Consider the following 12656-nt stretch of genomic DNA (forward strand, 5'->3'; position numbering starts at 1 on the left):
ACTATCCATAACGGTCTTCTCTCATCTCCATACTTCTTATATTTCATCCATGTACTTAACAAATTATTTCTTATATAATGGTGAGAGAAAAAACCATCCATCTTCTTTTTTCCATAATACAAATATGCGTGCCAGCCAAATTTATTTCCGTGACCTTCCAACACTAAAAGTTTCCTGTTTAACGGCGTTATCCATTCTTTCATCCACACTAAGCAAACTGCTTCCTGATATAATCTTAAATTCGGTAGTTGAAATCCACCTCTCTCTTTTGCATCTGTCAAAATTTTCATTTTAATCCTTGGTTTCTTCCCGGCCCACACAAATTTTGAAATTTTTCTTTGCCATTTATCAAATTGTTTACTATCCTTCACAATAGGAATAGTTTGAAACAAATACATTATTCTTGGTAGAATATTCATTTTAATTGCAGCTATTCTACCCAACAATGACAAATTAAGCTTGTTCCATTTTAACTTGTCTTCATCCATTTTACGCCATAACTTCTCATAATTATTTTTTAACAGATCAATATTCTTCATTGTTATCTCCACCCCCAGATATTTTACCTTGGAGGTGACTTCGCAGCCCATTAGCTTCTGCAGTTCTTGTTGTTTATTTATCTGCATATTTTTACACAGGTTTTTTTATTTTTCTCTATTAATACAAAGTCCCGCCAACTCCCCATATTCTTGTATTTTAGCTAACAACAAAGGTGTAACTTGTATGGGGTTTTCATTTATAAACATTATATCATCAGCAAAAGCTCTGTGTTTATAAGTAAATCCTTTTATTCTTAATCCTTCTATATCTTTTTCTTCTTGTATCTGCATCAATAATATTTCAAGAGTCATTATAAACAACAATGGTGAAAGTGGACAACCTTGTCTAGTACATTTGCTGATTTTCATATCTTCTGTAAGATCTGCATTTATACATAACCTTGCGCTTTGTTCAGAATATATTGCTTTTACCATTCTTATAAAGCTTTCTCCAAGCTCCATTTTTTCCATTACTGCAAGCATAAAGTCCCAGTTTAAATTGTCAAATGCTTTCTCTGCATCTGCAAAGAATAATGCAACTTCTTTTTCTGGATATCTCTCATAATATTCTACAATAATTGCAACAGTTCTAATATTGTCTCTTATTTGCCTTTTGGGAAGAAAACCTGCTTGATCTTCCTTTATAAAATTTATCAAATGCTGTTTAAGCCATTCTGCCAGGATTCTTGTATAAATTTTATAGTCATTATTTAATAGCGAAATTGGTCTGTAATTTTTTACATTCGTGACATCTCTATCTTCCTTAGGTATCAACGAAATAATAGCTTCCTTCCATGTGTTTGGTATTTTCCCTTTCATTCTTATCGTATTCATCAACTTCTGCAACTTTGGTATTAATTCCTCTTTGAAGATTTTTAAAAAATTAGTTGTATATCCATCTGGCCCAGGTGCTTTTCCATTTTTCATTGCATTGATTGCTGCTTCAATTTATATTTTTTCAATTGGGTCATTCAAAACTTTTCGCATATTTTCAGTTAAGGGCTGTATTTTTACCTTTTGTAAATATTCATCCATCTTCTCCTTCTTTATTTTAACAGCTTTAAATAATTTGGCATAATACTTAAAAAATTCCTTTTTATTCCCTCTTGGGTAACCACTTCTCTTCCATCAACCACAATTTTATTAATAATTTTACTTTCCCTCTTTTTTTTCAATTGCCAAGCCAAATACTTTCCTGGTTTATTTGCTCCCTCAAAGGTTTTCTGCTGCAATCTTTTCAAACTCCATTCCACTTATTTATTTAACAAATGTCTCATTTGAGTTTGTAATATTGCAATTTTCCTTATAATTTTCTTTTTCCCTGACCTTTTTCTCAACTCCCCTTCTTTTTTCTTTATCTCATTTTGAATGTCCAACATCTGTTTCTCTTTTACTCTTTTGTCCTTATTATTCAAAGTAATCAACATTCCTCTCATTACTGCTTTATAAGCATCCCAGACGGTCTGGAAATCTATGTCCTCTTTGTCATTCATTTGGGAAAAGGCTATAGTTTCATTTTCTAGGTATGTCACTGTTTCTTTATTCTGTAGCAAATCTTCATTCAATCTCCATCTTTTCAACTTCTTGGACAATTTTATAATCCACATTATTGGGTTATGGTCAACCCCAATCTTAGGTAAAATCTCTATTTTCCTTGTTATAAGACCTAAATCTTTAGTTCCCCACAACATGTCAATTCTAGAAAAAGTTTTATGTCTTTCTAAAAAAAAAAAGTATAGTCCCAAACTTCAGGGTTACATTTTCTCCATATATCTTCTAGATGTTCTTGTTTAACCGATTAAAAAAAAGACTTTGGCAGTTTTCCTTCTTTACTATTGTTTTTTTTTCCCTCCAGACCTGTCCAATGAGTTCTTAACTGTTCCATTAAAATCTCCCATTATCAAAACTTGATCATAGGTCAGTTCATCAAGCTGTTGTATAATGTCTTTTTAAAAAGCATCCTTTGCACCATTAGGTGCATACAGTCCCAATAGCAACATTTTCTTTCCATTTAATATTGTTTCTACTGCTACAAATCTCCCATCTTTATCTTTAAACACTAATTTTGGCTCCAATTCTTGTTTAATATAAAAAATCACTCCCCTTTTCTTCTGTTCAGCCAATGAAAAAAATTCTAGTCCCAATTGTTTATTCTTTAAAAATTTGTAATCCTTTTGTTTAATATGCACTTCTTGTAAACAAATTATATTACAGTTTTGTTTCTTAATCCAATGAAATGTTGCCCTTCTTTTTTGTGGTGAATTTAGTCCATTTACATTCCAAGACAATAATTTGTAATCCATCATGATGCAAATTCTTGATTTTCTTCATAAAATCTATGCATTTCCTGTACATTTGTAATTGTGATTCTTTTCCCCTGAAGTTCGAAGCTCAGACCTTCAGGTATTATCCATCGAAATTATCCAAACCACCCTGAGCCATCTTTGTGGGAAGGGCGGGATATACATAAATAAATAAATAAAATTATCCATTATCTCTTAATTTTTCTATCAATTTTTTATATTTTTAGAAACTATCTTTAAACCCTTTTTTAATCCAGACTTTTAATTGAGGGGTTCTACTGAGGTTCTTTTTAGCTGTTTTTTAATGGCCTGTTCCTATGCCAAGGACTGTTTTATGAACACCACTTTAAGCTGCTGAATGTTGTCTTATGCTTTCCCCTTTCCCAACTTGTTTTTTTTTTTTTGCCTTGTTTTATTATTGATCATCGTTACATTGTTTTTTATGATTTTTATTGCAATATTTTTTTACTTTGTGAGCCACCACAGTTAGGTCTGTGGGCAGGCGACATGCCCGCTTTCTACAGAAATAATGAGAGAGAGTTGCAGAGAACAACAGCATTCCCCTGTGTGCTTGTATCTGCAACCATAGCATGAGGAACGCTGCCACAAAAGTTTGGATGCATGAGTTCAAATCCTGAAACTGGGAGATGCTGTCTCTGATGGAAATAGTGTTTGATGCTAAGGAGGAGGAGATTGAATTTATACCCCACTCTTCACTCAGAGTCTCAGAGCAGTTTACAATCTCCCTCTTTTCCTCTCCCCAGAACAGACACCCTGTGAGACAGGTGGAGCTGGGAGAGCTCTTTTGAGAACCTCTCTTGAAAGAATAGCTCACCTGAGAACTTGTGACTGTCCCAAGGTCACAGCAGCAGCTGCATGTGGAAAAGTGGGAAATCAAACCTGATTCTCCCAGAGTCCATGCACTTAACCAATGCACAAAACTGGCTTTAAAACTTTTGGTCAATAAAACCTTAACCAAAGTTTGGAACAAAAGGAATGCCATGATAGACAATGTACCTGGAATGTACTAGCAGCTTGATTCTCAAAATGTCTTCCACCTATATGATCAGTATTATTGGTACATATTTCCTCTTTGACTAAGCCAGGCTCAGTCACTAAATATCCTGATCTCCAAGAGAAATTAAGATTCAAAAAGTTACATGCCAGGAAACAAGGTAATTATTCCTAATCCCAGCTGAAGCCCAACATGAATGACTTTCCAATTTCCTAGGCTTTTACTAAGTACAGCCCCTCTGAGAGTGTAGAATTCAAGAGATTAATTGGTTGGGATCAAAAACTCCTTAAGTAATTAAACCTTTGAACCCGTGGGGCTATGGTTGGGATTAATTGTCAACCAAGTGATGGTTTATAATTACAGGTTACCGCTTAAAAGAAGTTACATGGGGGTTTTTTTCTCTACCCAGGGCTAACAAAAGCCCCAACAGCCATGCTGTTTTGTGTAAAAGCTTGGTTTAAACCAGGGCAGCGGGAGGTGCTAACCTGTGGCTTCTCTGTTATTAATTGTTCCCAAACTGTCTCTGCATGGGATTCAAAATATGGGTAAGCGTGTTGCCCTCCACTTGAAATTTCCCTCCCCAGACATTGTTGAATACTTGGCATCCATCATATAGCCCTCTGCCAAGCTTGCAAAAGTGGAACTGTCCAGAGTGCTGATGTTCCTGATCGATGTTTGAAGCTTTTCCAGGTTGATAGATCTAGGTGGGTTGCTGTGTCGGTCTGAAGCAATAGAATGAAGTTAGAAACCAGTGGCACCATTAAGACCAACAAAGTTTTAGTCAAGGTATGAGCTTTCATACACACACACACACACACACACACATCTTTTCCAGGTTGTTTTATTTCTATTTTGAACTAATGTTGGGTGATCATCACTACTCCAAAAGATGAGGCCAGCTAACCAAACACCACTTAAGAAGTTAAGTCTGAGAAATACTATGTATTTTCTTTATTTAAAAAAAATTAGCTTGAATATTACAATACTTTATATCTGTCTGTACGTCCTTTTAAAAATTTAAAATTTAAAAAATCTTTCTTTGCATGGGCTCATTTTGATAAGCTTAGCTTATTCATGTTTTATTTACAGCCTACTATCCTTGCTGAAACAATAAAAGTAATGCATTCTTATAGTGTAAGACTTCCAAAGAACTTTGCAATAATGTGTGGCATTAAAAGACAATATGAACCACAAACTGCTCAAGGCAAAGGTATACTATAAGCAGTGTAGATATATTCAGATGGGTAGCTGTGTTGGTCTGAAGCAATATAACAACATTTGAGACCAGTGGCATCTTTAAGATCAACAAAGATTAATTCTGAGCATGAGTTTTTGTGAGCATGTACACTTTTTTAGAAGTGAACATTCTAAATAAGAGCATTTTGGGGTTGTTGTTGATGTTGTTATTTTGCATTTCTGGAGAGCTAGACCAGTTGCTAAAATGCTGGAGTAGGGAGTCCCAAACTCAAATCCCTGTTCACACACTGCCTCTCAGACATCTTACTACACAGAGTTCTTAAGACCACAAGAACATAAGATAAGCCATGTTGAATCAGGCTAATGATCCATTCAATCCAAAACTCAGGTGTGATCAGGAGGTCCACCATTGAGGCCAGAACTCCAGAAATCCTCCCACTGTTGCCCCCCAAGCATCAAGAATACCGAACATCACTGTCCCATTTATAGTGTTCCATTTATATCTTGTGGCTAATATTCACTGATGGACCTCTGTTCAATATGTTTATCCATTCCCCTCTTGAAGCTATCTATGCTTGTAGCTGCCACCACTTCCTGCAGCAGTTAATTCCATGTGTTATTTCACAGGACAAGTGGGGCAAGCTAGCTCAAGGATCCCAGACTCCACTTGCAGCTGCACATTCAATAAGAGACTCACCTGAAAAGAAGACTGTAGATTTATACCCCACCCTTCTCTCTGAATCAGAGTCTCAGAGTGGCTTACAATCTCCTTTATCTTCTTCCCCCACAACAGACACCCTGTGAGGTAGGTGGGGCTGAGAGAGCTCTCACAGAAGCTGCCCTTTTAAGGACAGCTCTGTAAGAGCTATGGCTGACCCAAGGACATTCCAGCAGCTGCAAGTGGAGGAGTGGGGAATCAAACCCAATTCTCCCAGGTAAGAGTCTGCACACTTAACTACTGCACCAAACTGGCGCTCTTTGGGAATCAATTCTGCTCCAGAACTCAACACAAGAGGAGGAGGGGCTTCAGCATTCTCTTCCATGTCATTTATGCAAGCAAAAGTGTCTACAGCAACCCTGTTTGCCCCATGGTCATATCCACATTTCCTTAAATTATATGATCTCAGGACATGTGGAACTGACAGAAGGGGAAACAGCATTCTACTCTCCAATGCCATGCTTCAGAGTAGAATAGGTCCCCCCAACCCTTCTGCATATGAGCCCCCAACACACATGTGGTTGAAAATTGGCTTGGGGAACCCCCAACATGACTCACAACACCCATCTCATCAAGCTAGGCCAAAGGTCTCAAGAGGTCTTTTCTTACTTCATGGGATCCTGATCAACTGGGATTGAACCTGGAACCTTCTGGATACAAAGCATGGACTCTACCAAAGCAGCCTAAGCATGCAGTTCTGGAGTAGATGATTCTGTCCAAATCTAATTTTTTTTTTTTATCATTCAAGCAACAAAAGTAAGCCAATTTGGCAAACATGGGCGACCCAGTGGAGAGTCATTGATTTGCAAATAGCATTTCTTCTGGGCAGAAGGCGACATAAAGCAGGATTAAATATAAGAGGGGAAACAGATGTGAATCAAGCCATAAACTTCTACCAACAATAACTGTAAATTGCTTTGAAGTTGCTGATGATCCCAGCCTTCTCCTTGGTGGAAGATATATATTTAAAGAGAAGCAGAGAAGTCTTAATTTCTTTCAACATTGTATGTTTTATTATTCCAGAATGTAGCACCCAGTGTCTAATCACTTTAAACAAAATGCATTGCTTCATAAATGTTTTAGAAGTTAACATCAACTTTTGAATAGGTCTATATTTTATAATGAGGAATGTATAAGTATGCAATAAAAAGTATTCTTTGATATAGCAGTGTTTGCAAGAAGAATAATTGTGGGCAAAAAGTTTGTTACTTTTTAGTCTTTTTAAAAAGGAAAAAGGCAAATCAATCCTCACTCAGGTGTCACGTTAGGACCCACGTGTATCCCACGTTAGGTGTCACGTGTATCCCTCTCCCATTGTTCCCTCTTTGTCTTCAGTGTACATCACAGGAATGTGATGCTGATGACAGAAAGAGAGACTCAAAGAGCATAGCCCCAACCTTTCATGTCTTTCATGTCTTCCATGTTCTGTCACTTAAGAGTGCCTCTCCTAAGCTCCAGAGGATGTCCTGCTCACTCAGGTGGCCCAGCTCCATGACACTGCATGGGTTATCGCTGTGGTTTTCCCACTAAGGGAAAGGCTCTAAGGGGCCTGCAGGGAAGAAGGAATGTGGTCCTGTTGACAGCATCTGATGTCACTTCCTGTTGGGGCTTATATCTTCTGGATGGCCATATGGTCCTGCCTTGCCATCACAGACACTTCCCTGCCACAAGGACACTTATCCAGTGAGTGACAGATCTCCTCCCCAGGACCCAAACCTGCAACTACCAGGATCCTGGGGTTCCTGAGAAGGATGATGGATGGATTTATCTATGGTAGGCCCTGGACTTCCTTGAGGTCCCCCTTACAAGTACTGACTAGGGCCGACCCTACTTAGCTTCCAAGATCACACAAGATTGGACTAACTAGAGCCAGTTCTTACTAATGCCAAGCAAATGAACTCTTCTTAAGTTGCACTGTATTCTCTTTGGAGAATGGATCATAGGTCATCCCTAGCTCAAGGCTTTGCTGAGGGTGAATGAATTTGAAGTGTCTATGTTTCATCAAATAAAACAGTTTGGCTGCCTTTAATGACTTTTGTATATGGATATTCATGCATATTTATTTATTTTCTATTTATCTCCTGCTTTACTCTCTGAATAAGGCTCAAAGTAGCATTTCACTCTGTTCTCCCTTCTCTTGTCCTTATTTTGTTGTACTGGTTTGATTACAGTTAGAATCTATGGCTCATTCATGCCCCAACAAAATTCTCCTCAGAACACTGCATTCTGATAAGAGTTGTTCATGTCATGGAAAAGTCCAGGTTCTGGAGGAGAAGGTACATATAATTTTACACTTTTGTATAGTATGGATTCCAACAGAGATAAAATCTGTATCCCCGTGTATATTGGCTGCAACCACACACACTAAATAATGCACTTTCCAACTGGATTTTACTGTGTGAACTGGCAAAATCCAGTTGGAAAGTGCTTTGAAGTGCATTATTTAGTGTGTGCGGTTGTAGCCATTGTGTTCACAACAACCCAAACAAAATTCACAGAAACTTTTTTTTTAAAATTACTGTATTTAAAATCCACTTTTCAAAATGTAAATCAATAACAGACCATACATCTAGGAGCACCATGTAGGTTAATACAATATATATGAGGAGACATCAAATGAATAATATACCAGGACTAGGATTACCAAAGACAGGACTCATCAAAAGGGTGTTTTTACATTACAGATTTTTCTTTATTTAACAACTGTATGCTGTCCTATGATTTTATCATGTTCTATTTTGTAAGCCATCTTGAGTGGACTCTTTGAAGAAGCAACTCTCATTTTCAGACTAAATGAGAACTGCCCACTTAGTGCAAGAAAGCAGCAGGACAAGAATGGAAGAGAATGCATGCAGGTGTCCAATCCAACCTACCGTAATAGAAGTCAGCATTCACCAGCATAATCAGGCCAAACTCAGTTTCCATTTTATGAGATGAGAAACTAATTGCCACAAAGGCTATGAGAAGGCTCTGGTCAAAATCTCTTTTGCCTGCTGCCTAATCAGAGCCCTTGCAGATTTGCCCCTCGTTGCTTTCCCTTCAGATAGCATCCTGACTGCTCACTCTCGCGATCAATTAGAAAGGGAATTAGGGAAGACATATTTATAAAACCATGTCAGAAGACTCAGTTGCATTCTTTTCTTAGCACAAACACAGAGGTAATTGTCCTCCTGTCACTGCCCAAATCCTCCTTCCTTCCGTATCAATCTCTTTAAGTAAAGACTTTGTAATTGCTCCAAACAAACAGCCTCCTGCAGATGGGATTAATTGCCAGGAAGCAGTCTGGAGTCAGCCCAGGTTCTATGTTAAACAGTTCAGCAATGCCTTCCAAGATTGTGGCTGTAGCATTACCAGACAAGAGGTCAAAATATCAAGATGAGGAAGGAACGTGCTATCAAAACTATAGTTATCACAATCCACACAGGGAAAGGTTTCCTATGTTTGGCACACTTACAGTGTTCCGACCAATTCTTCTAATCACCCCCAAGAACAAGTTCCTGCAAATGCCTTGACATTTCTGCTCTTTCTTTTGACATTAATCAAGATTAATCAGTTTATGATAATCCTATAGGTGGCACTGACAGACACTAATTATACCCAGTCTTTTAGCCCCGATAAATAGGGCAATGGTTCTCACTGTCCCAGAATGTATATTTCGTTACAACAAATTTTTAAAGGGCAAAATTCTAATTGGTAGTCAGGGTGGTAATTTTTCCCCATTTGTGTTTTTTGTTTTGTTTTTTAATTCTAATTATTAAGCACAACCATTTTCTTTATTCAGCTTTTATTGGGTTTCAATAAGGAACACGTTTCCAGAACTCACTTTTTCATTGAGATGAAATTTTTGTATGCCTGGACCAAGAGATCTTCCTTGCCAAATCTCAGACCAATTAAGAAGAGGATGACTCTCATCTAGGCACTTAAGATTCTCACTTTTAGTATAAAATCAGTGGCGTCCCCAAGCTTTACACATGACTCATTGAAAACTTATAGAAAATTTGACTGCAGCTGCCCATGCAGTCCTGGCTAAATCCTGGAAGAGTGAAAAAAAACTTTAGCAATCCACGATTGGCTGCTAAAAGTTCAAGAATATTGCATTATGGACAAATTCTCAGAATCTCTTTCCCAGGGAGAAATGGACATATACAGTTCCAAATTTGCCTTTGTATACAAGTGATAGATGGGTGCCAAACAAAAGATTTTCTTGAAGGGGCTCCCCTTCTGCTAAATGTTCTGTCACCAAATTCCCTATCATGCAAACCCTTACTGTTCAACAGACATGGGACAGAGTTACATCACCCCATACCAGTGTCTTAACTCATAAACTGCATTCCATTACTCTTGGTACTATTAGGGATGCTGAGAATTTAATACCAACCATGTTTAGAAGGTGGGCATGACATTTTTGACAGTTGCAAGGGGATGTGAGCCAAACACTGGTTTTCCTGCCCTTCTGATCTTTGCAGCTGCTCAGTAGCTGTGGCTGCTAATTTTACTTTGTCTATGATTTGATCACAAGGTAAAACCATTCATTAATTGCAGTACTTGTCTCTCAGATTTACTGTTTTCTTGTTTGGGTTTCTTTTCATTACATAACAAATTAATTAAATAGCAACTTGGGGGGAAATGAAAGACACAAAAAAGGCATGAAAACTACAACTCCTGTCAGGCTTTGAAAAATGGTGCACGCATAAAACTGCCAATCCAAACAGATTAGCATGCATTAACATTGCTAAATATACAAATTCAGAAACAAACACCAAGCATTAAGAATTTTTTAAAAACCATACTATGTTTATGTATAACTGGGATTATTACTTGACTCAGTCTTCATTTCAATAGTTGTCTGCAGAGTGGAATGCCTGGGGATGAATGACTACAACTCCCATCACACTTTGCAAAAAACATGCATGTCCAAAGCACTGTTGATGGTACTATACAGTTCTGTTTGCATATGTTGAAAATGGATCCTACAAAACAGCCTGAGCTGCTTACAGCCAAATAGCTGATGAAGAATTGGCTCTACTTGCAACTGGTGAGCAGATCTTGAGCCCAGTTTGTGGGTGCGCTGCAATCATAGCTACAGTAATTTGTAATCCTATGTCTTCCACATATGGAGGTATGTTTAGCCTGACTAAATTAACATGCTACTGAAGGAAGCAAGGAAAGAATTCACAATGTACCAGTAAGTTTTGTGAATGCTGGACTGTTTTTATGTTATGCATTAGAATGGCGGGGATGGGGGGAGGCTTATAGATAAGACACAGCTTTTGACTTTTTAAATGAATTGTTGTGAACACCTTTCTTCTCTTTTCTCCTTTCTCTCCCTTTCTTTGTATCTACTTATATAGTTGATATATATGTAATAATTACAATAAAAAGACACTTAAAGGGGGGCATTGCAGCAGGTCACAGAAAGGATCAGTTCTGTTGGGCCACTTTTGGATGTCTTCCCTGCTGTGTTCTTCTCTTCTTGGTCTTCCTCCTTTACCAAGCATTTCATCTGATCTGCTCCCAATTGACTTTTGCTCTCTGGAAAACTTTCTGTTCCTCTTTCCATAGAATGTTGAGCATCACAGAGGTAGTCAGCCTGAACAGACAGCATTGGGCATGTCTGATAGGAGCAACTGATAGGAGTAACTTTGTAGGAACAACACTACTCAATCTCCCAAGGTGCGGGATGCAACTAGTTCTTCACGTGATACTTTTTTGAACATGCTAGATGCCACCCAGAAAGAAAAATCCTGGTTCTCCAGATCATCTAATAAAATGAATTCTTGAGATACATTTAAAAAAAAAAAAGTAAAGGTCCTGCAAAAGCATTCCTGGCTCATTGTACTCCTATTTCTTGCAGACTTATTCAAATGAGTACATTTTAATCTCATCAATGAGGTGTTGTTTTGACCAAAAAAATTCAAGGAATTATATTTCCATAATGTCTGTGGGAGGAAGGAAAGGCAGCATGGCATAGCCCAATCTCATCAAATTTTGGAAGCTAAGCAGAGTCAGTACTAGGATGGGAGACCACCAAAGAAGACTTCACAGAGGAAGGCCACAGCAAACCACCTTTGCTTCCCACTTGCCTGTGTGAGGATACAATGGGACAACTGGAGAGTAAGCCCTTGAAGGCTAAAGTGCTGGCTGCCTACCAACTGTGGGTAAAGAACAAGGGGAGGCAGTTGTGCCTGGAGACAGCAGGTGGGGAAGGGAAGGATTTAAGCAGCAGGGAGAGAGAACGGGGAGGCTGGCGAGTTGAAGGTAATGGCAGAACTGGCAGATGTGGGTGGGTGTGGGGTGAAGGAAGACACCCACGGTCTCCCAAACTGCAGCCTGGAGTATCAACAGACCCGCAAGCGGCCTCCTGAAGGAGAAAAATGTACCTGAGATAGTATTGGCAGCAGGGACAAGGCTTTTCTCTGTAGCACCTTCTGGGACTGTCAAAATGTGGCTGAGCACTTGCTGAATAATCTACACACTGCATAGAGCTTGGTCTCCACCTAATCCCTCACAGCCTGAAAATCCCCTTGCTGGGGTCACCATGAGCTGGCTGCAATTGTGTTTAATAGCTCAGAGATCCAGTGGAAAGATTTATTTATTTATTTATTTATTTATTTATTTAATTCGATTTATATCCCGCCCTCCCCACCGAGGTGGGCTCAGGGCGGCTTACAACAGAAAAAAAAAAGATGTATCTGAATGTCTAATCAATGTAGAGAACACATTCAGAGTTCTTCCCCATACACAACCTGAAGAGACAGTATGAACAGCTCTCTCACACACACACACATATACACACACAAGATGTTTAAAACTTCTTGGTGATCCCTGGCCCAAAAGAGGTCCAGCTGTCCTCGATGAGGTGGAACACTCTGCCAGATGACACC

Source organism: Heteronotia binoei, chromosome 10 (genome assembly GCF_032191835.1).
Source record: "Heteronotia binoei isolate CCM8104 ecotype False Entrance Well chromosome 10, APGP_CSIRO_Hbin_v1, whole genome shotgun sequence".
Classification (NCBI taxonomy): domain Eukaryota; kingdom Metazoa; phylum Chordata; class Lepidosauria; order Squamata; family Gekkonidae; genus Heteronotia; species Heteronotia binoei.